Source organism: Hyperolius riggenbachi, chromosome 3, assembly GCF_040937935.1.
Source record: "Hyperolius riggenbachi isolate aHypRig1 chromosome 3, aHypRig1.pri, whole genome shotgun sequence".
NCBI classification, from domain to species: domain Eukaryota; kingdom Metazoa; phylum Chordata; class Amphibia; order Anura; family Hyperoliidae; genus Hyperolius; species Hyperolius riggenbachi.
In genome coordinates, this window is record NC_090648.1 from 512,781,285 (window position 1) to 512,801,634 (window position 20,350).

Genomic DNA, 20,350 nt, shown 5'->3' on the forward strand with positions numbered 1-20,350 from the left:
GGTATTGTGACCAGGCCCATAGCATTGTACGGGCAGTGATCAGTTACAGCGCGGTATTGTGAACAGGCCCATAGCATTGTATGGGCAGTGATCAGTTACAGCGCGGTATTGTGAACAGGCCCATAGAATTGTACGGGCAGTGATCAGTTACAGCGCAGTATTGTGACCAGGCCCATAGCATTGTATGGGCAGTGATCAGTTACAGCGCAGTATTGTGACCAGGCCCATAGCATTGTACGGGCAGTGATCAGTTACAGCGCAGTATTGTGACCAGGCCCATAGCATTGTATGAGCAGTGATCAGTTACAGCGCGGTATTGTGAACAGGCCCATAGCATTGTATAGGCAGTGATCAGTTACAGCGCAGTATTGTGACCAGGCCCATAGCATTGTACGGGCAGTGATCAGTTACAGCGCAGTATTGTGACCAGGCCCATAGCATTGTATGAGCAGTGATCAGTTACAGCGCAGTATTGTGACCAGGCCCATAGCATTGTATGAGCAGTGATCAGTTACAGCGCAGTATTGTGACCAGGCCCATAGCATTGTACGGGCAGTGATCAGTTACAGCGCAGTATTGTGACCAGGCCCATAGAATTGTACGGGCAGTGATCAGTTACAGCGCAGTATTGTGACCAGGCCCATAGCATTGTATGAGCAGTGATCAGTTACAGCACGGTATTGTGAACAGGCCCATAGCATTGTAAAGGCAGTGATCAGTTACAGCGCGGTATTGTGAACAGGCCCATAGCATTGTACGGGCAGTACAGCGCGGTATTGTGAACAGGCCCATAGAATTGTACGGGCAGTGATCAGTTACAGCGCAGTATTGTGACCAGGCCCATAGCATTGTATGGGCAGTGATCAGTTACAGCGCAGTATTGTGACCAGGCCCATAGCATTGTATGAGCAGTGATCAGTTACAGCGCAGTATTGTGACCAGGCCCATAGCATTGTATGAGCAGTGATCAGTTACAGCGCGGTATTGTGACCAGGCCCATAGCATTGTACAGGCAGTGATCAGTTACAGCGCTCCTAAGGAACCGCCCACTGCTCTCTGATTACTCCTCTCCCATCATGCTTTGCACGCTGACTGCAGGGCTGACACCACTATGCTGGACTCAGCAGGTGCCAATTACTGGTGTCACAAGACTGGAGGTTTGCACCAGGTAAAATTCAAGAGATTGTTAGAACTTTGATGAAGCAGTTTAGAATTGTACAAGTCTGTGTACACCGTCCCCTGAAATAAGAAGAGAAAAAAACAAAGCTTTGAAGATTCCCTTTAATCAATGAGCTGATACTTTGAGTCACTGACCCAGACTAATGTATAAGTCAGAGAGACCGAGGAGAGCAGAGCGGATTCCGCACTTTTTATACAATAGACGTCCTCTCCAGCGATGTCACCGCTAATTATATGTCACTTGCCCTAGCATATCATTACCTGCCCACTCCAAAGATTTATTCTTTACTCATTTCCTGCTGGTTACTGTCGTTTTTACAGCTATTTATATACCAACATTATTTTATTCATTTCTATCATATACAGAACAGTATCCTACTATTATTTAGTATTATATAGTGGCAACATCTTCTGCAACACTTTACAGAGTACATAGTCATGTCACTAACTGTCCTCAGAGGAGCTCACACTCTAATCCTGCCATAGTCATAGTCTAATGTCCTACCATCAGGGCCGGATTTCTGGCAAGGCCACATAGGCCATGGCCTAGGGCACCAGAAATTTAGGGGCGGCTCAGTGAGGGGCAGTAAAGCTGTTTTATGCAGCCATCCCTATCTACAAGGACAGCTTTAACCTTTGAACTCTCTGTCCTGTACTTGTGTCATCCCTGCAAGTCCTGTAAGTGCTATCCTGCAGGTACACATCAGCCTAACTCACATGGAGACACAATGGGTCCATCATTAATGAGATGGCAAACATAACATAAAAGTTGTTGAGGAAAACATAACTTATAATCTATACACATATTACTGAAATAGCTATTGTCTGTGACATCCAATGATAGAAAGTAAGTAGATTTCTCATTGGGACACACAGAGACAACAACCATACAGATGGTATACTGTAGTTGGCCTTGGGCGGTAAAAAGTACAAATCCGGCCCTGCCTACCATATTATTATTATGTATTTATATAGCACTGACATCTTCTGCAGCACTGTACAGAGTACATAGTCATGTCACTGACTGTCCTCAGAGGAGCTCACACTCTAATCCTACCATAGTCAGAGTCTAATGTCCTCCCATAATTTTATTATGTATTTATATAGCACTGACATCTTCTGCAGTACATTACAGAGTACATAGTCATGTCACTGACTGTCCTCAGAGGAGCTCACAATCTAATCCTACCATAGTCATAGTCTAATGTCCTACCATATTATTATTATGTATTTATATAGCACTGACATCTCCTGCAGCACTGTACAGAGTACATAGTCATGTCACTGACTGTCCTCAGAGGAGCTCACACTCTAATTCTACCATAGTCATAGTCTAATGTGCTACCATATTATTATTATGTATTTATATAGCAGTGGCATCTTCTGCAGCACATTACAGAGTACATAGTCATGTCACTGACTGTCCTCAGAGGAGCTCACAATCTAATCCTACCATAGTCATAGTCTAATGTCCTACCATATTATTATTATGTATTCATATAGCACTGACATCTTCTGCAGCACATTACAGAGCACATAGTCATGTCACTGACTGTCCTCAGAGGAGCTCACACTCTAATCTCTACCATAGCCATAGTCTAATGTCCTACCATATTATTATTATGTATTTATATAGCACTGACATCTTCTGCAGCACTTTACAGAGTACATAGTCATGTCACTGACTGTCCTCAGAGGAGCTCACAGTCTAATACTACCATAGTCATAGTCTAATGTCCTACCATATTATTATTATGTATTTATATAGCACTGACTTCTTCTGCAGCACTTTACAAAGTACATAGTCATATCACTGACTGTCCTCAGAGGAGCTCACACTCTAATCCTACCATAGTCAGTGTCTAATGTCCTACCATATTATTATTATGTATTTATATAGCACTGACATCTTCTGCAGCACATAACAGAGTACATGGTCATGTCACTGACTGTCCTCAGAGGAGCTCACAATCTAATCCTACCATAGTCATAGTCTAATGTCCTACCATATTATTATTATGTATTTATATAGCACTGACATCCCTACTGTAGTACATGTCCATTGCAGTCTAGGATCAATTAATTTATCGTTTTTTGGAATCCGGAGTAGACATGACAATATACAAACCACATGCAGATAGAGCCCTGGCTGGGGTTTGAACCAGGGACCCAGCGCTGCAAACCCACCCATTTTTTCTTCTTTTAATTTTCACCATAAAGGAAAGTTTTTTTTAATTGTTTGTTCAATTGCTTGACTTTCACTGTCTCCATTTGCAAACTTTTGCTCATTTCTTGCCCAGACATATGATCAGAAAATATTTTTAGAATTTTTAATACTGTCACAGCCAGCCAGTCAGAGAGGAACCAAACAACCGCATGACTTTCCATGAATTTCCCTACATACAGAACTCATCTGCTGTAATTAGAGGCAGTCAGAGGTATCATGTAAGAGACTTCAGTAAAACGAAATCGATTTGTTATAGATCACAGCTCTATTCATCTCATAGCAGCGTTTTACAAGGACTTAAAGCGGTATTGTCACCATAAAAATCACATTTCAACAGCAACTGGTCTGAGTGTATTAAGTGATAAAGATGCTAATCCTGCATTCAAAACTTGCAAAACGTTTTCTGCTGTTATGGTTTGGAGTTTTCACATACCTTAGGAGAACTGGCCCTTTAATTGCCTTTGCCAAACAGTTGCATGCTGGGAGGACTTTTTATCTATAATATATTCCTCCTCTTCCCTTTTAATCCCCCCTCCTTGTAATGAGATAAAGGCCCGTACTCACGGGCTGCAGAAGTGGCCTGTCGCCAACACACGTGAGCGTGCTAGCGACAGGCCGGCGACAGCTTCTCTCCAGGTCCCTCCGCGTACACACGCGGAAGAGGGACCAGCGGCGAGGCGGAAGCTGTCGCCGACGTTCCTCCTCCCCCCGCCGGAAGCTCCATTTGATACAATGGAGGTTGCTGTCGCTAGTCCGCGTACTCACGCGGACTAGCGACAGTTGCGGGGGAGGTGCGGCGGCGACTGTCGCCATGCGATTGAAACTTTCAATCGCATGGCGACATGAGCGGCGGGCGACAGTTCGGGGTGCGCGCGCGTGCGACGGCCCATACTCACGGGCGACCTGTCGCCGCAACACGCGCGCGCCGCGTGTTGAGGCGACAAAAGTCCCTCGTGAGTATGGGCCATTAGACAGTGCACTTCCTAGTATAGACCTCAGTGGGAGTGTCTGAAGACTCTGGGAGGAGGGCGGGTAACAAATACACAATTAGCAAAAGGAGAAAAAGAGTGAGGGAGGAAATGATGTCAGGAGGTCAAAGGTAACCAAGATGGAAACTGCCTAGAATAGGATTCTCTGCTTTTCCTTTTTAAAATTCACAGGAATCATAACGTGGGCAGTGCAATACATCTGTTATGTAAGTATAACTGGTATTTATCTACTTATATATGTGTTTTTTTTATTTCTAGGTTAGCACATATGAAGTGAGAGTGATATGGAGGTTGCCGTATGTATTTCCATTTAAATAACGCAGATTGCCTGGCCGTCCTGCTGATCCTCTGCCTCTAAGGGCTGGAACCCACAGGAGCGCTTTTGGCAGCGTTTTGGCAGCACTGCGATACGCTAGCAGTTTGCCAAAACGCTGGGCTAATGTTAATGGATGGGGCAACTTCCACAGGAGCGTTTGCGTTTCCCAGAAACGCAAACGCAGGACCTGCAGCATTTTGGGAGCGTTAGCGCTTCAATGTAAAGTATTGAACCGCTAGCGGAAACGCTCAGCAAAACCTAAACTGAGTGGTTTTGCTAGCGTTTTGCGGTTAAGCACACTGTAACAAAATGAAAAATAATTAACAGGACCAATCAGGATAAAAACGCAAAACGCAAAACGCTAGGCACCCACTGGGGAAAAAATACAATGTTGCAAAACACAACCAAAAACGCGCATGAATCCGCTTGCAAACCGCTCAGACAAAACGCTAGCGGTTGCGTTTTGCGTTTGCGGTTTTCAGTGGGTTCCAGGCCTCATACTTTGAGCCATGAACCCTGAACAAACATATGCAGATTAGATGTCTTTGACAAATCCAGTAAAGTTAGCTGCATGCTTGTTTCAGGTGTGTGATTCAGACACTACTGCAGCCAAAGAGCTCAGCAGCACTTCCAGACAACTGGCATTGCTCAAAAGTAAATATATATGGCGGCCTGCATATCACTGTCACTTCAGGTGTTCATTATTGAATCTACCTACAAGTGCAGTAAATAGAAGCCATGAAATTGGGCTGACCTAAAAAAAACACAAATGTTTTTGACAATCGAAACGCAGGGAAGATGACAGGAAAATGCAGGAAGATACAGATCAGAGAGGACAAGTTGAAATGAAGCTGCTGTGACTTCAGAAGGTGACGGGATCATGACTCACGGAACACTCTGCGCTTAGCGGAATAAATTACAAGGGAGCTAAACTGACACCGGCTTTGAAATTTCTGAAAGTCACAACATAATCAGGAGGCAGATTCATCATAATACATATATATCTCAATGATCTCATGATCAGAGCGAGTCTGTGCTGTGTACATAGAGGATCAAAGAATTAAACAGCGGCTATTATCACACCGTGTCAACAAACCGAGAGTGATTATGTTGTAAATGATCTGCAGTAAAGGGAGGAAAGAAGCAATGAGAGCATATCCAGTACCTGTTCATATTAAGTCATTATTGTAAAGAGTACATGAAATCCTGAAACCTGACGTGAGAGGGATATGCAGGGGCGTAACTAAGAGTCATTGCGCCCCCCCTGCAAAACGTTGGATGGGGCAGAACTGGCTCTGCAGAGTTCGGCAGCAGGCTGGGGACAGGGCGCTGTACACAAGACCCTGCTGAACACTGAATAGGGACTGTTTACAAATCTTTGTCTGCAAAACTTTGTATGATTCCTTATCAGTGGCTGAGCAGATGCAGTCATTAGAACAATTGTGCAGAAAGATTTTTCTCTCCTTGACCTTAGTTGTCAATCTCTCAGGACAGGGAAAAGAAACTTCTCCCCCCATGGGGCCCCCTGTGGCCTCTGGGCCTACCTGCGGCTGCATCCCTTGCAGGGTCTATTGTTACGCCCCTGGGGATATGGAGGCTGCCATATTTATTTCCTTTTAAAGTGTAACTGTCGGACATAAAATAAAAAATCAATTCTTTATTTTTATCTGGTAAACAAGTAATAGGGACGCTAACCAGGCAATCCAAAAGTTACAATCACTATTACTTTTCTTGTTGATAAATGATCATTCCCCAGTTTACTCTTATTTGGTACACACAAAATTTGGTACACAAAAAGGAAGCTGCAGGGCATGCTGGTTTGTCCTTTTTTGCTTCTCTACTTCACCTCAGACTTAACTAATGCAGCCTGATTGGCTGAAGCCTCTTTCCCTCCTGTGTTCCCCTCCCACACCTCTGTTCCTCTCTGATTGGCCAATATTTCTCATGCTGAGACAATGCACTTTCTATAGTGAAGGGCGGGCAATGCATACACAATCAGGCAGAGGAGAGTAAGGGAGGAAATGACATCAGGATTGGCTTCAAAATAGCCACAGTTAAAATGGAAAATGCTAAGAAGGATTTTCTTTTTTTACTATAGAAAAATCACTAAAATCAAAACGTGGACAGTACAATACATCTGTTATGTAAGTAGAGCAAGGATTTATCTACTTATATATGTGGTTTTTTTTTCTGAGATAGTATGGCTGACAGCTCCTCTTTAACCACCCTGGCGTTCTATTAAGATCGCCAGGGCAGCTGCATGAGGGTTTTTTTTAAATAAAAAAAAAAATATTTCATGCAGCCAACTGAAAGTTGGCTGCATGAAAGCCCACTAGATGGCGCTCCGGAGGCGTTCTTCTGATCGCCTCCGGCGCCCAGAATAAACAAGGAAGGCCGCAATGAGCGGCCTTCCTTGTTTTGCTTAGATCGTCGCCATAGCGACGAGCGGAGTGACGTCATGGACGTCAGCCGACGTCCTGACGTCTGCCGCCTCCGATCCAGCCCTTAGCGCTGGCCGGAACTATTTGTTCCGGCTGCGCAGGGCTCAGGCGGCTGGGGGGACCCTCTTTCGCCGCTGCTCGCGGCGGATCGCCGCAGAGCGGCGGCGATCGGGCAGCACACGCGGCTGGCAAAGTGCCGGCTGCGTGTGCTGCTCTTTATTTCATGTAAATCGGCCCAGCAGGGCCTGAGCGGCACCCTCTGGCGGTAATGGACGAGCTGAGCTCGTCCATACCGCTAAGGTGGTTAAACAATGCAAATTAACCGGCTGTCCTGTTGATCCTCTGCCTTTAATACCTATAGCTCAGGGGCGTAACTAGAGGGTCCCCACTACTCACCGTCCCTTCCTCTGACAAAGGGGTCCTTCCCTTCAGATCAGGTGTTTTGTGGCGACATTTGTGCTATGATGCCAACACTTGTATTATGACCCTTGTGAGATGGGCCCCAAGGCCATGAAGGGAACCAAGGGTGGTTGATCCTGAGGCTTTCTAAATCCTCCCGGTGCCCACCGGTCCAGAACCAAGTCCCTCAATGTTTGTTTGATAAGGCACAAGTCAAAAAAGTTTCTATTGGCCGCGCTCCTGGCCGTGGACAAGTGCCTGCCCAGCAGGGATGGTCGTAGTCAGCCAACTTCGCTACGTTGGAACTACGCGTAATTTTACGCAAATACGCTTCGCAATCTACGGCTATGTAATCAGAAACTTCACTACGTTTGCATTTCGTAGACTACGTGTTAAAATCCGCAAGCTTCGTGTAGTAGTGCGAAGCGTAGTTGATGCGACCGCTTATGCCCTTATGCGGAAAAATTTCCGCGGTAATCTTCAACCTATTTGCAAATATAAACTAATATAAGCGTACATTCCACCTTCCAATGCGGAATTGTATGCGTATAAAGGGTAATAAAATTTCTGCGCATGCGCAATGATCCATATAGATGCAGGTAGCGCACGCGTAGTTGACTTCACAATACATACGTCAACTACGCGTAGCGGGCGAAGCTTCGCATAGCGGGACTACGACTACGCGGAAATGCGTACCTGTAGTTCTTAAACTTCGGTTATGAACTACGATGCGTAGCTGCATACTAAGACGCGTAGATTCGCGCTGGCGTAGTTTACGAGCAACCCTGCTGCCCATGTAAGGTTTGTACAGTATAACGAACCCCTAGTGCATGAAGGTAAAAAGCCATACATGAGTGCTTGTGTTCTACCCACAACAGGATCAGCCACAAGGCAAACTAGGCAAGTGCCTGGGGCCAAGTGGGTGTTAAGAGTCCCAGCTGTAACCCTTTCTTATCCCTCTTGCACCTCTGTTTACCGAAAATAACCATAATGTGCAGCTGCTTCTTTGCTTAGGTCCTCATTTCATTCTAATCCTTCTCTGGACCTTCCTCGCACATGCCCACCCCCGATGCTTTTGTCCACGGTCGGGGGCGTGGTCAGAAGATGAAACGGGAGCTAGCAGTGGATAGTGGCCTCTACAAGGATCAGGGAAGCTGCTGTACTATTTGGGGGTTCCAACTACTGAGGTAAGTATCTAACTTTTTACTTTCGAATTGCTTCAGGTGTACTTTGAAGAGATGTCGGCGCCGTACGGCTTAGCGATCTCTGGAACGCTTCTCCTGATTTTATGTTCTCCCGGAAATTATTGGAAAAAAAAAAGTATACAGGTTTTTAAATTGTTTCTGCGGGAAGTTATTTTCTTAAAAGCATCCCCCAGTGTTCTTTCATCGCTATAGAAACTGCCTCCTTCTGAAGCGGCACACTTTGTTCCTGCAGCACGCCTCTATCGCTCTACGCTTTGCTTTTACATGCTGGAAATTGCTGCAAACTTCTACACTTGTCTTCAATGCTTTTTTTTTTCAATGTTAATAAAAAGTTTGAACTTTTTCCATTTCAGTTTCTAGACAACTAAGTGCCTGAAACCCACAATTGCCCTTCTCTGCAAACTCAGGATCTGTGCTATCTTTCGTACTGCCCAGAAACTTCCCATCTTCTGGCTGCAGGAGTATTCCGTTGCACAAAGTAAAGCCTGTTTTTCACCTTCTAGTTTTACTGGCCAGTTAATTTTCAGTGGCCAATTTAAACGCGTTCATACAGCATATGTGATGAGTGAAAATTTCGATATTCTTTTTGCATTCATTTTCACAAAAATAATGTTAAATTCAGCTTTAAAGGGACTGCGAGCACCTCTCATGGGAATGCCTTTAAGACTCCGACCAGTACTGCAAAGTACCTAAAGATGTATACCTTTCTGTAGCTTGTGCTCTCCTCTTTCATTTGATGCCTGAATCGCCCTTCTACACCAAATAGTTTTCATTTGATTTCAATAAAAAAATTGCTGCTGCCATCTTGGCTATGTTACAACTTCCGGGTCACTCCTGTCTTCTCTGTTAGAGAAGTGCATCACTGAATGAAGCAGGAAGAGGAAGTGACACGCATGGCCATTGCAAGAGGCTCCTCCAGAGGGGTCATAGCACGACTTTGTTGAAAGTCGTCTGGCTTAAAGGCATGCCCATGAAGGTACTCGGAGTCCCTTTAAAGCGAAAATGCCATCGAAAATATAATAGGATCATGAGTTTTCACAAATTTGTGCATTAAAAATTAATGATTTAGTCCTTTTCACAATATTTAACTGTAAAAATAACAATTATTTGGGAATTTTTGCATCGGAAAGACATTTGTCGGAATGCATAATTACGTCATTTCCGACCATTCGTACTTGAAAATGCTAAGGTTCCCTTTAATAAGCTCTACACCTGTGTCCCCTGATCTGGAGCTTGAGTCTCTTCGATGGATGCATCATTTGCAGCGGAGAGGTGACTATCTCAGATTGTGCTGCCGCTGTATTTAGTGCTGGCACAAGGCCACTTTCTTACATTTTACTGTGTAACAAACTTCTGTAGCGATGTTAGTGGAGGGTATTCATGGATCATCTGTCACTTCATGATAGCCATTTTTCACTTTATCGTTGACTTTTGATGCATTTCCCATTCACAAATGAAGGAACATATGTCAGTTCCGCTCCTTCCTACTTGTCAGCAGCCATTCAAGATTGAGATCACTTCGGACCGAGTTGACATTCAAGTGAAAGCAGAAGACACATAAAAATATACCTTTCACAATCCAAAATACCAAAAGCAAAGAAAGTAAATACAAGCAAAGCACATAAATGTATAAATGACAACTTCTCATCGCTGGAGTTCACCGCACGAGTCAAACACTCAGACACACGTCCCTACTGACATGAGAAATGGGTACAGCGCTGGGCACACGTAAAGAGATGACTGGGACCCCTCTGATGGCCACAATGATGATCAATTAGATGCAAATAATCTCTCATTGCAGTAAAATGTCATGTCTATGTTATGCAGCTTAAAGAGACAACAATTGTTGAAATGCCTTTCGTTACCGGTGTGTATTGGTCCATTATACTGTATACCTACTTTTAAAGAGACACTGAAGCGAAAAAAAAATATATGATATAATGAATTGGTTGTGTACTATGAATAATTACTATTAGATTAGCAGCAAAGAAAATATTCTCATATTTTTATTTTCAGGTATATAGTGTTTTTTCTAACATTGCATCACTCTATAATATGTGCAGATTACACAACACTCAGCATTCAAAATGATTCTTTCAGAGCAGTCTGTGAAGTAATGACCTCTCCTCTAGCAGAGGAAAAGTAAACAGTTCAATTACAGTTGAGATAATAAAAGTCAGATAACAGCCCTCTCCACGACTAAGTTATGCTGGGAATACACGTTTCGTTTTTGCCTTCGTTTTAGCCTTCGATTCGTTTGGTAAACGAATCGAGTGTTGAAAACGTATGTGAAAATAGTCATAATCTCACTATAGTTTCGATTAATAGACCCCAAAAACGAACGACTAGTGATCGAACATGTTTGATATTATCTCTCTTTATCCATCTAATCGAGCCATTGGTAGGCTTGATGGCTGTTCAGATCGATTATATATTCGTTTGTGCCGTCCGTCCCTGTACTACGTTTCGTTTCTTTGCAGCCTTCGATCATTGGAAAAACGAAACCATCAGAATCGAAAAAAAAAAACGAAACCGTGGGTGGTGATATTAACCGTACAATCGATTATTTCGGGATCGAAAAGGACAAAAGGCACAATCGAAACGAAGGTTTAAACGAAGGCAAAAACGAAACGTGTATTCCCAGCATAACTTTTAGTCGGAGAGCTTAATGGCTTGTTTGCATAGAGATAACAACTGGAGTTTCTCAACTCTTCCTGTACTGGAAACAATTAGACTGATGTATCTGATCTTAATGTTTTTTTTCTTAGCTGTACTACACATACAAATCATAATATCATCATTTTTTTTTTCGCTTCAGTGTCTCTTTACACTTGGGCCAATAAACACTGACAGGAAGTTATTTTGATTGGTCACAGTTGCAATCTGCATGTAGTTTACATGAAGTTTGACAGTAAGGAGAAATTACTTGAATCTCATTGATCAATGATCATCCCTAGTCATCAGCTAAATGAGGAAATCAGAAGATAACAGTACAGTCCACAGTAGGCAGTGTAATAGTGTAGCGTTTGGATGTTGATTTCAGATACAGTTTGTACCTTAATAGCAATAATATTTGTTTATATAATAGATCTATACACAAAGCCTGAAAGAGGTAAAACTAAGGAGCAAGATCGTGGCGGGGAGATTTGGTTTCAGAATAGGGAGTATCCATCCGGGACCAGATCTCTGGATAGGCCAAATAGGCACGAGCCTAGGGAGGGTGCTGGACATATAAGGGAGGGAAGCCTGCAGATAGAAAATATGCAAATAGGGAGCAACTCCAATGGTGATACATATGGAAGAGGGGGCTGCACATGGAATGGGAGGGGGGCTGCTGTACATGGATGTTACACATGGAAGAGGGGGCTGCACATGGAATGGGAGGGGCTGCTGTACATGGATGTTACACATGGAAGAGGATGCTGCACATGGAATGGGAGAAGGTGCTGTACATGGATGATACACATGGAAGAGCGGGCTGCACATGTAAATGGGAGGGGGTGCTGAACATGGTGTCAGACATAGAAAAGGGAGCTGTACATGGAATGGATGGGGGGCTGTTGTACATGGAAGAGGGGGCTGCTGTACATGGGTGTTACCATGTAAGTGGAGGCTGCACATGGCAGGGGCTGCACATGAGTGTTACACATGACCGAGGGTGCTGCACATGGAATGGGAGGGGGCTGCTGTACATGGATGTTACACATGGAACAGAGGGCTGCACATGGAATGGGAGGGGCTGCTGCATATGGATGTTACTAGAGAGGGGATGCAGAGTGGTTGGCCTTGTGTCTAAGAGGATAGTTGGGATCTAGGCTGATATTAGAAACAATATAAGGCAACAGGCCTGGTTCCCATAAAATTCCATCCCATGTCAGACGATAAGGGCCAGGGAGAGGTAAATCCTGAGTTTATGCCAAATACACACGATGCGATTTCCCGCTAGATCGACTGGTCGATCGATTATTTTGGACTTGTCCGATCGGGTCTTGATCGATATAGAGGTTGATTTTCTAATGCTAAGTGTGCAAAATTGACTGCTGTATCGATCGAGACCCGAGCGGACATGTCGAAAATAATCGATCCATTCCGTCCATCGAGCGGGAAATCGCATTGTGTGTACATAAGACAAATAAGAAGTGACAGACTGCAAACCAATCAATAACGTGGGGTAATGTATGACAACAATGTTGTGAATTGAGTCCATCGCAGCTTGCTGAGGATATACAGAGCAATAGTGGGATCTAGAATGGAGCAGGGGGCCTCTCCTAGGCATCCGCGCTCCATTTATTGGGATGGGGTGTTCAACCCAGTAGCACCGAGTCAGCCTGAGCGCCGAAGCAACAGCCACCGAGATTACACAGCTTAATCTTAGCCCATTTTGTTTAAAGGACCTCTGTTGCGAAAATCTTAAAATTTAAAATACATGTAAACATATAGAAATAAAAAGTTTGTTTCTTCCAGAGTAAAATGAGCCATACATGACTTTTCTCCTATGTTGCTGTCACTTACAGTAGGGAGTAGAAATCTGACATTACCGACATATTTTGGACTACCCCATCGTCTCATGGTGGGTTCTAAGGGTTTTCTTTATTTTTAAAAGCACTTAGTGAATGGCAGTTGCTCTGTCCAACTGCCAAAGAAGTGTGCAGCGAGCGGGGAGGCTGGCTAGCATCTTTGTATAAATCTTTTTCAGGGAATGTCTTTATAAAGAATAAAGGCCGTGCTGAGAATCCCCTATGGAGAGATGGACTTGCCCAAAGCCTGTTGGTAATGTCACATTTCTACTACCTACTGTAAGTGACAGCAACATAGGAGAAAGGTAATTTATGACTCATTTTACTCTGGTAGAAATGTACTTCTTATTTGTATGTGTTTTAAGTTTTCAGATTTTCGCGACAGTTCCTCTTTTAGCTCTGCATGCTTCAAGCAAGCTTCAGGTGATCTCAGCACTCGGGGACTCAGAGCGGAACTTCTTTTTGAGGCTTATTTTAATGTTTGGGGATGGCTGAGGTTAGGGTTAGGTGCCGCCCGTGGGTGCGAATCGTGGGATCCTTAGGACATTTTTTTTTCACCTTAGGTCCAGGAAGTCAAACTCCAGTCCTCAAGTGCCGAGGTCCTCACACATTATTGGGTACGGCTCAAATTAATTTATGGGTCTGAGTCAGGAGCGGTGTGGGTCATCTAGTAGAAGACACTTCCCCATCTCTCAGTCCATCTTAAACACGGGCATGGATCTGGCCCCCGAGGATTGGACACCCATGCCTCAGGTACATTAGGTATTTCTGAGGTATTACTTTTAGATGGTGATTTTTTTAGGACATCAATGGAGAGGTTACCATTGGGGTGGGACTGCTAAGTCTTCAAGTTGGAGGTAATATATTACTTAAAGGGAAGGTTCAAGCAAAATAAAAAAAATGAGTTTTACTTACCTGGGGCTTCTACCAGCCTCATGCAGCCATCCTGTGCCCTCGTAGTCACTCACTGCTGCTCCAGTCCCCCGCTGGCAGCTTGCCGACCTCGGAGGTCGGCGGGACGCATTGCGTATATTTTTACGAATTCCCACTAGTGCAGGAACATTAACACATACATTTTACGCATTACTGGTTCAATGCGTACATTTTTACGCATTGAACCAGTAATGCGTAAAATGTATGTGTTAATGTTCCTGCACTAGCGGGAATGCGTAAAAATGTACGCAATGCGGCCAGCCGACCTCCGAGGTCGGCACGCTCCCAGCGGGGGACTGGAGCAGCAGTGAGTGACTACGAGGGCACAGGATGGCTGCATGGGGCTGGTAGAAGCAGAACTAGCTGGTGGTGGGGGACTGGAGCAGCAGTGTGTGACTGCGAGGGCACAGGATGGCTGCAGGGGGCTGGTAGAAGCAGAACTAGCTGGCGGCGGGGGACTGGAGCAGCAGTGAGTGACTACGAGGGCACAGGATGGCTGCATGGGGCTGGTAGAAGCAGAACTAGCTGGTGGCGGGGGACTGGAGCAGCAGTGAGTGACTACGAGGGCACAGGATGGCTGCATGGGGCTGGTAGAAGCAGAACTAGCTGGCGGCGGGGGACTGGAGCAGCAGTGAGTGACTATGAGGGCACAGGATGGCTGCAGGGGGCTGGTAGACGCAGAACTAGCTGGCGGCGGGGGACTGGAGCAGCAGTGTGTGACTACGAGGGCACAGGATGGCTGCAGGGGGCTGGTAGAAGCAGAACTAGCTGGCGGCGGGGGACTGGAGCAGCAGTGAGTGTCTACGAGGGCACAGGATGGCTGCATGGGGCTGGTAGAAGCAGAACTAGCTGCCAGCGGGGGACTGGAGCAGCAGTGAGTGACTATGAGGGCACAGGATGGCTGCATGGGGCTGGTAGAAGCAGAACTAGCTGGCGGCGGGGGACTGGAGCAGCAGTGAGTGACTACGAGGGCACAGGATGGCTGCATGGGGCTGGTAGAAGCAGAACTAGCTGCCAGCGGGGGACTGGAGCAGCAGTGTGTGACTACGAGGGCACAGGATGGCTGCAGGGGGCTGGTAGAAGCAGAACTAGCTGGCGGCGGGGGACTGGAGCAGCAGTGAGTGACTACGAGGGCACAGGATGGCTGCATGGGGCTGGTAGAAGCAGAACTAGCTGGTGGCGGGGGACTGGAGCAGCAGTGAGTGACTATGAGGGCACAGGATGGCTGCATGGGGCTGGTAGAAGCAGAACTAGCTGGTGGCGGAGGACTTGAGCAGCAGTGAGTGACTACGAGGGCACAGGATGGCTGCATGGGGCTGGTAGAAGCAGAAGTAGCTGGTGGCGGAGGACTTGAGCAGCAGTGAGTGACTACGAGGGCACAGGATGGCTGCATGGGGCTGGTAGAAGCAGAACTAGCTGGTGGCGGGGGACTGGAGCAGCAGTGAGTGACTACGAGGGCACAGGATGGCTGCATGGGGCTGGTAGAAGCCCCAGGTAAGTGAGACTCATTTTTTTTATTTTGCTTGGACTTTCCCTTTAAGGAAGTCCATGTTGAGGTTAGATATCTAGGAGATGGAAAGGGAACTTTATTTTAGGTAATTTTCCTTTTTTTTGTTAATAGTTCTTTGTTATTTTATGCTATTTGAGGAGTAAATTTTAGCTGGGATGGGGAAACAGGGACTCGTGTTCGGTTTCTGCAATGTGCTGAAAGCTCCTTTGCTAAAACGGGTAATGCCATGTGTGCCAAAATGCTCCTAATAGCTACTCGTCACACCATCTGATAAACTGGACTTGACAAAGTCATTATTACTTTTGATCAAACTCTTTGTTTTCACAGCAGACCACAGTGACATTTTAATTGATTCATTTCCATTGACAAATTAAATTGACCAAAACCAGCCTCTCAATTAACCATCCTGATCAAAATACTGCCATTTAATTTATAAATACTACATCATACTGCTTCTCTTTCAGGCCCTTATTCAAGTCACCCTTTATGTTTTCTCCAAGGTGATCTTTTCACACTTTATCAATAAAGTACCAGCCAGCAAGCAAGGAAATACTATTGAGAGTACTTTTTCACCTTCAACTTCAGAGTGCTGAAACATTCAGAAGATAAAAATTATCTCCTAGGAGAGAACTTAGGAAAACAACTGAATTGAATATAAACATTCAAAACTAATAAACTGACTAAGAAAGTCATGATCGAAATTTTCTAAACCTGTTTGAAACCAATAAATTAGGCAAATTGTGAAGGAAAACCTCCATCTGCAACCAGATACTTTAGAAGGTAACTATTGGTATACCAAAATGCACACAGCCAAATTAGTTTAGTCAATACAACAACAACCATAATATGACTGCCAAAATTACATAAGATAAGTTTGTTCCACTCAAATGATAATTTACCACATGCGCCCTTCAAAAAGTTCAGCATCTGAAGCATGTTTGGGATACCAGAAGAGTTTTGGCACTGGGAGAAGCTTGGTTAAGATTGTCACCCATCATGGCCTGCCAGAAATTTGTATGTGAGCCTCAAAATGACATCACACTGACCAGAAAACCACATAGTTTACTAACGTAAAAAAAAATCCAGTTATTGAGCTGATCTTTTTGGAAGGTTGAAACATCTTTAGAAATAGAGAGATTTTTTTTTTTTGAAAATGAGCTGATTATTGAATCATACATTCAGATATTTCATAAACCGACCCCATGACAATATGAGTAGTTTTACTTGCTCCTAACTTTAGTTAAAATCATTAACTCTCTCGCAATGTTTCTGCCTATATTTTTATCTTTTAATCCAAAATGATTTATGCAAAATGTCTTCGACAAAGATCAACACTGCATCTAATGACTATAACAACACCGCGATGTAGTCTATTCGCGTGCCACAACCACTTCTCATCCTGGTTTCTCTCAATTATACCAATTACCCATCTGACGCTCAGACATTCCTACCTTCCTCATCCATTCCAAGGCGTATTATTCAGTGCAAACATCTCGCCACCAATAGCCATAACCACCTGAGCCTGCAATAGTCTCGGCAGGTTGGGTCAATCGTTTCAACACGACTCAAGGGAAAGCAAGAGATGTGATCATGCAGAAAACTGGAAGCAAGGATTAGCCATGATCGGACCTGATATAACATGAGGCCAGATGGTCTTGTGTTTCAAACTGTCAAGCCAATTCCATTGCCCTTTAAAATCCAGGTACATCTGTGCTCTTTTCTAAAAGAGTCTGTTTATTCCTCTCCACTGCAAAGAAAGCAACCAGTTTTTTTATGCTGTCATCAATCTGTCTACAAAACCCTGACTAAACTTCCAGGCTTCAAACACAGAGATCCATCTCCGTGTCCAACCCATGACACCAACTCCTCAAACTTTTCAGGTCCACCAGCTCTAGTTAGCCTCCAGCCAGGACTAGCCACAGCTCAGAACAATACCCATCTAATGTGCAGTGCCATCAATAAGCTCTCCTTTTCAGATGTGTTTGCATTTCAAGAAACAAGCATGGTCCACCAGATCTGGACTCCCACCAGCGCTGATAATTAGCTAGGTTTTTTTTTTCCTGTCCTTTCTCTCGCTTTTTCTCTTTTGTGCCTTCTGCCACTGGGCTATTGTTATTGTGGTTCTTTTTGTTTTAGACCTTTTGTTATGCGATCCTGTTTTTTTCATTCATTGCACTTTTAATTCCTTTTTTGTCCTTCTGAGCCTCAAGCTTACTGAGCCCTGTCTAAACTAACCATGAGATTTCTGGAAAGGCAGTTCTGAGCTAAGTCACAAAACAAGAGACACGATTCAACTTACCTTTAGGGGAGCCTGGATCTCAGGGGGTCGGTTACACCTTCCTAGTCTCCGATTGGGGGTCTCTGTCTCCCCCAAGGTGCAGAAAAGTCCAAAACTCCATGTCACCTGGTAAAGGCGGTGCGCCTCGCTAGAGAGAGTATCCTAGAGTGGAAAGTGTACAGGTAGAAGCAGGAGACTTGCAGGCAGGAGAGGTGTGTCCTCAGAGCAGAGCTCCTGTCAGACAGGCTAGGGGAGAGGAGGAAGGGAGGGAGTACTTCTCCCCCAAGGTGAGGGATTGTGACAGAGCCAAATCCTAGATCTGTATGCAGATACTTAGAGTCACTGCAGCAATTACAGTGGGGGGAGCATCAGGCAGCGTACAGAAAATAAAGAGTAAGGAAATAAAATTTTTTAAAAAAAGGCCATAGTGTCTGAAAAGTTGTCTGTTGACATCCTGGACTGGATACATTGTTTGCAGATTGGCTCCATTGACCTTGTGCTGTGCAGAAAGTGAGGTAGAGGAATATCAGGTACAGTGTCTGCATTGTGTCTATGTTCCTCTGCTGATCTGAATGCACAGCAAGCTGTCCACATTATTAATGCCTGCTTTTATTTATTTATTTTCAACTTTTGCTGCAGTGAAGCAGAAACAGGCAGAGGACAGTGGTGAGAGACTTAAGGGGCCCATACACCTAACGGTTTTCCTGCTGATATACGGCCGATTCGATCACAGTGATCGAATCGGCTGTGAAATCGCCGCGCACACCGCTGACAGAACGATCGATTTCCGTCCGAAATCGATCGTTCCCGTCGATCCCCGACAATCCGTCCGTGCGGAAGATTTTTCTCGATCGCCGGCGGGTCGGGAGTGCGTCGATAGCGGCGTTCGAATGACCGACGCAATACAGCGGGTATACATTACCTGTTCCGACCGGCGCGAGTCCCCTGGTCCGCGCTGTCTTCTTTCCGCGCTGGGTTCCGGACCGGCTGCAGCTACACAGAACTTCCTGTCCCGGCAGGAAGTTTAAACAGTAGAGCGCCCTCTACTGTTTAAACTTCCCCTGGACAGGAAGTTCAGTAGCTGCAGGAACGGTCTGGAGCCCGGAGCGGAGAAGAAGACAGCGCGGACCAGGGGACTCGCGCCGGCCGAAACAGGTAATGTATGCGGGGGGGGGGGGGGGGGGGCGGCAGCAGCGGCAGCTCCACAGATTGTGATCGTTTTCAGGCTGAAATCGATTCACAATCTGTTTGCAGTAAAGGCAGCCATACGATCCCTCTCTGATCAGATTCGGTCAGAGAGGGATCTATCTGTTGGTCGAATCTGATGGCAAATCAGCCAGTATATGGCCACCTTTAGATGGCTGTCCCCAGGATAAGGATAACAGAGGGTAACAGATCATTTACACCTCATCCCACCAAGAAAGACTCCGGACCATAAAATGCTGAATTTATTTTTAATTCATGTGTGGCTTTTCTGATAGGCATTCAATGAGGTGTTGTTTGTATGAATTATGCATACAAAAAGTTTTGTTTAAAAAACACTGCAGGTTTTCCAAAGTAAAACAGGAAATGGCCCCTTCGTATATTCACAGCTTCTCCCTTCCCATCTGCAATCTCTGTGCTTAAAGGGAACCTGAACTGAGAGGGATATGGATGTTTCCTTTTAAACAATAATGTGTTCACAAATGCCGGACTGAAGAGGTGGGTTTTCAGTTTGGACTTAAACGGTTCCAGGGATGGAGATGTCCTAATTGGGTGTAGCAGGGAGTTCCAAAGTGTAGGGACAGCATGAGAGAAGGCTTTGGGCTTGATTCAGTAAGCAGTGCTAACTGTTAGCACGCTTCTGAAAAGCCCCTTATCACGGCTAAACTCAGTTTTGGCGTGATGAAAGAAACTCGCGCGCAAAGTTTTGCGCGTAAACTTTTACGCGCGCAAAGTTTAACGCGCACAATGCCATTAAGCTCTATGCAACGTTTTGTGCGCACTGGACTTTGCGCGCCTAAAACTTTGCGCGTGATATGATTTTAGAAACGGTGCTAACTTACTTAGCACCCTGGTTAACACGCCTAAAGTCTTGCGTGCTAAGTAGGTTAGCACCGTTTACTGAATCGAGCCCTATGTGCTCGATTCACAAAGCGGTGCTAACCCAGTTAGAGACTTTAGGCATGATAACCATTGCACCACGCTGGTGAAAAGCCAGTTTAGGTGTGATAAGTTTAGGCGTGATAAGTTTAGGTGTGATAAGTTTAGGCATGATAAGTTTAGATAAGTTTAGATCGCGTGCAAGGTCCGCACGCAAAGCAGCGCCATTAAACTCTATGCGAAGTGCATCAGACTTTGCTAGCGCAAAACTTTT

The 20,350-nt window shown here is 45.1% G+C and overlaps 1 protein-coding gene across 1 annotated transcript in view; it reads right to left on the bottom strand.

Moving 5' to 3' along the window:
- Positions 1–18,147, bottom strand: part of FAT2 (FAT atypical cadherin 2) — a 208,769-nt gene extending 190,622 nt beyond the window's left edge. Inside the window, exon 1 of the mRNA XM_068278392.1 lies at positions 18,016–18,147. The gene's annotated coding sequence lies outside the window, so the exon portion shown is untranslated. The remainder of the gene's footprint in view (positions 1–18,015) is intronic.
- Between the last annotated feature and the right edge of the window lie 2,203 nt (positions 18,148–20,350).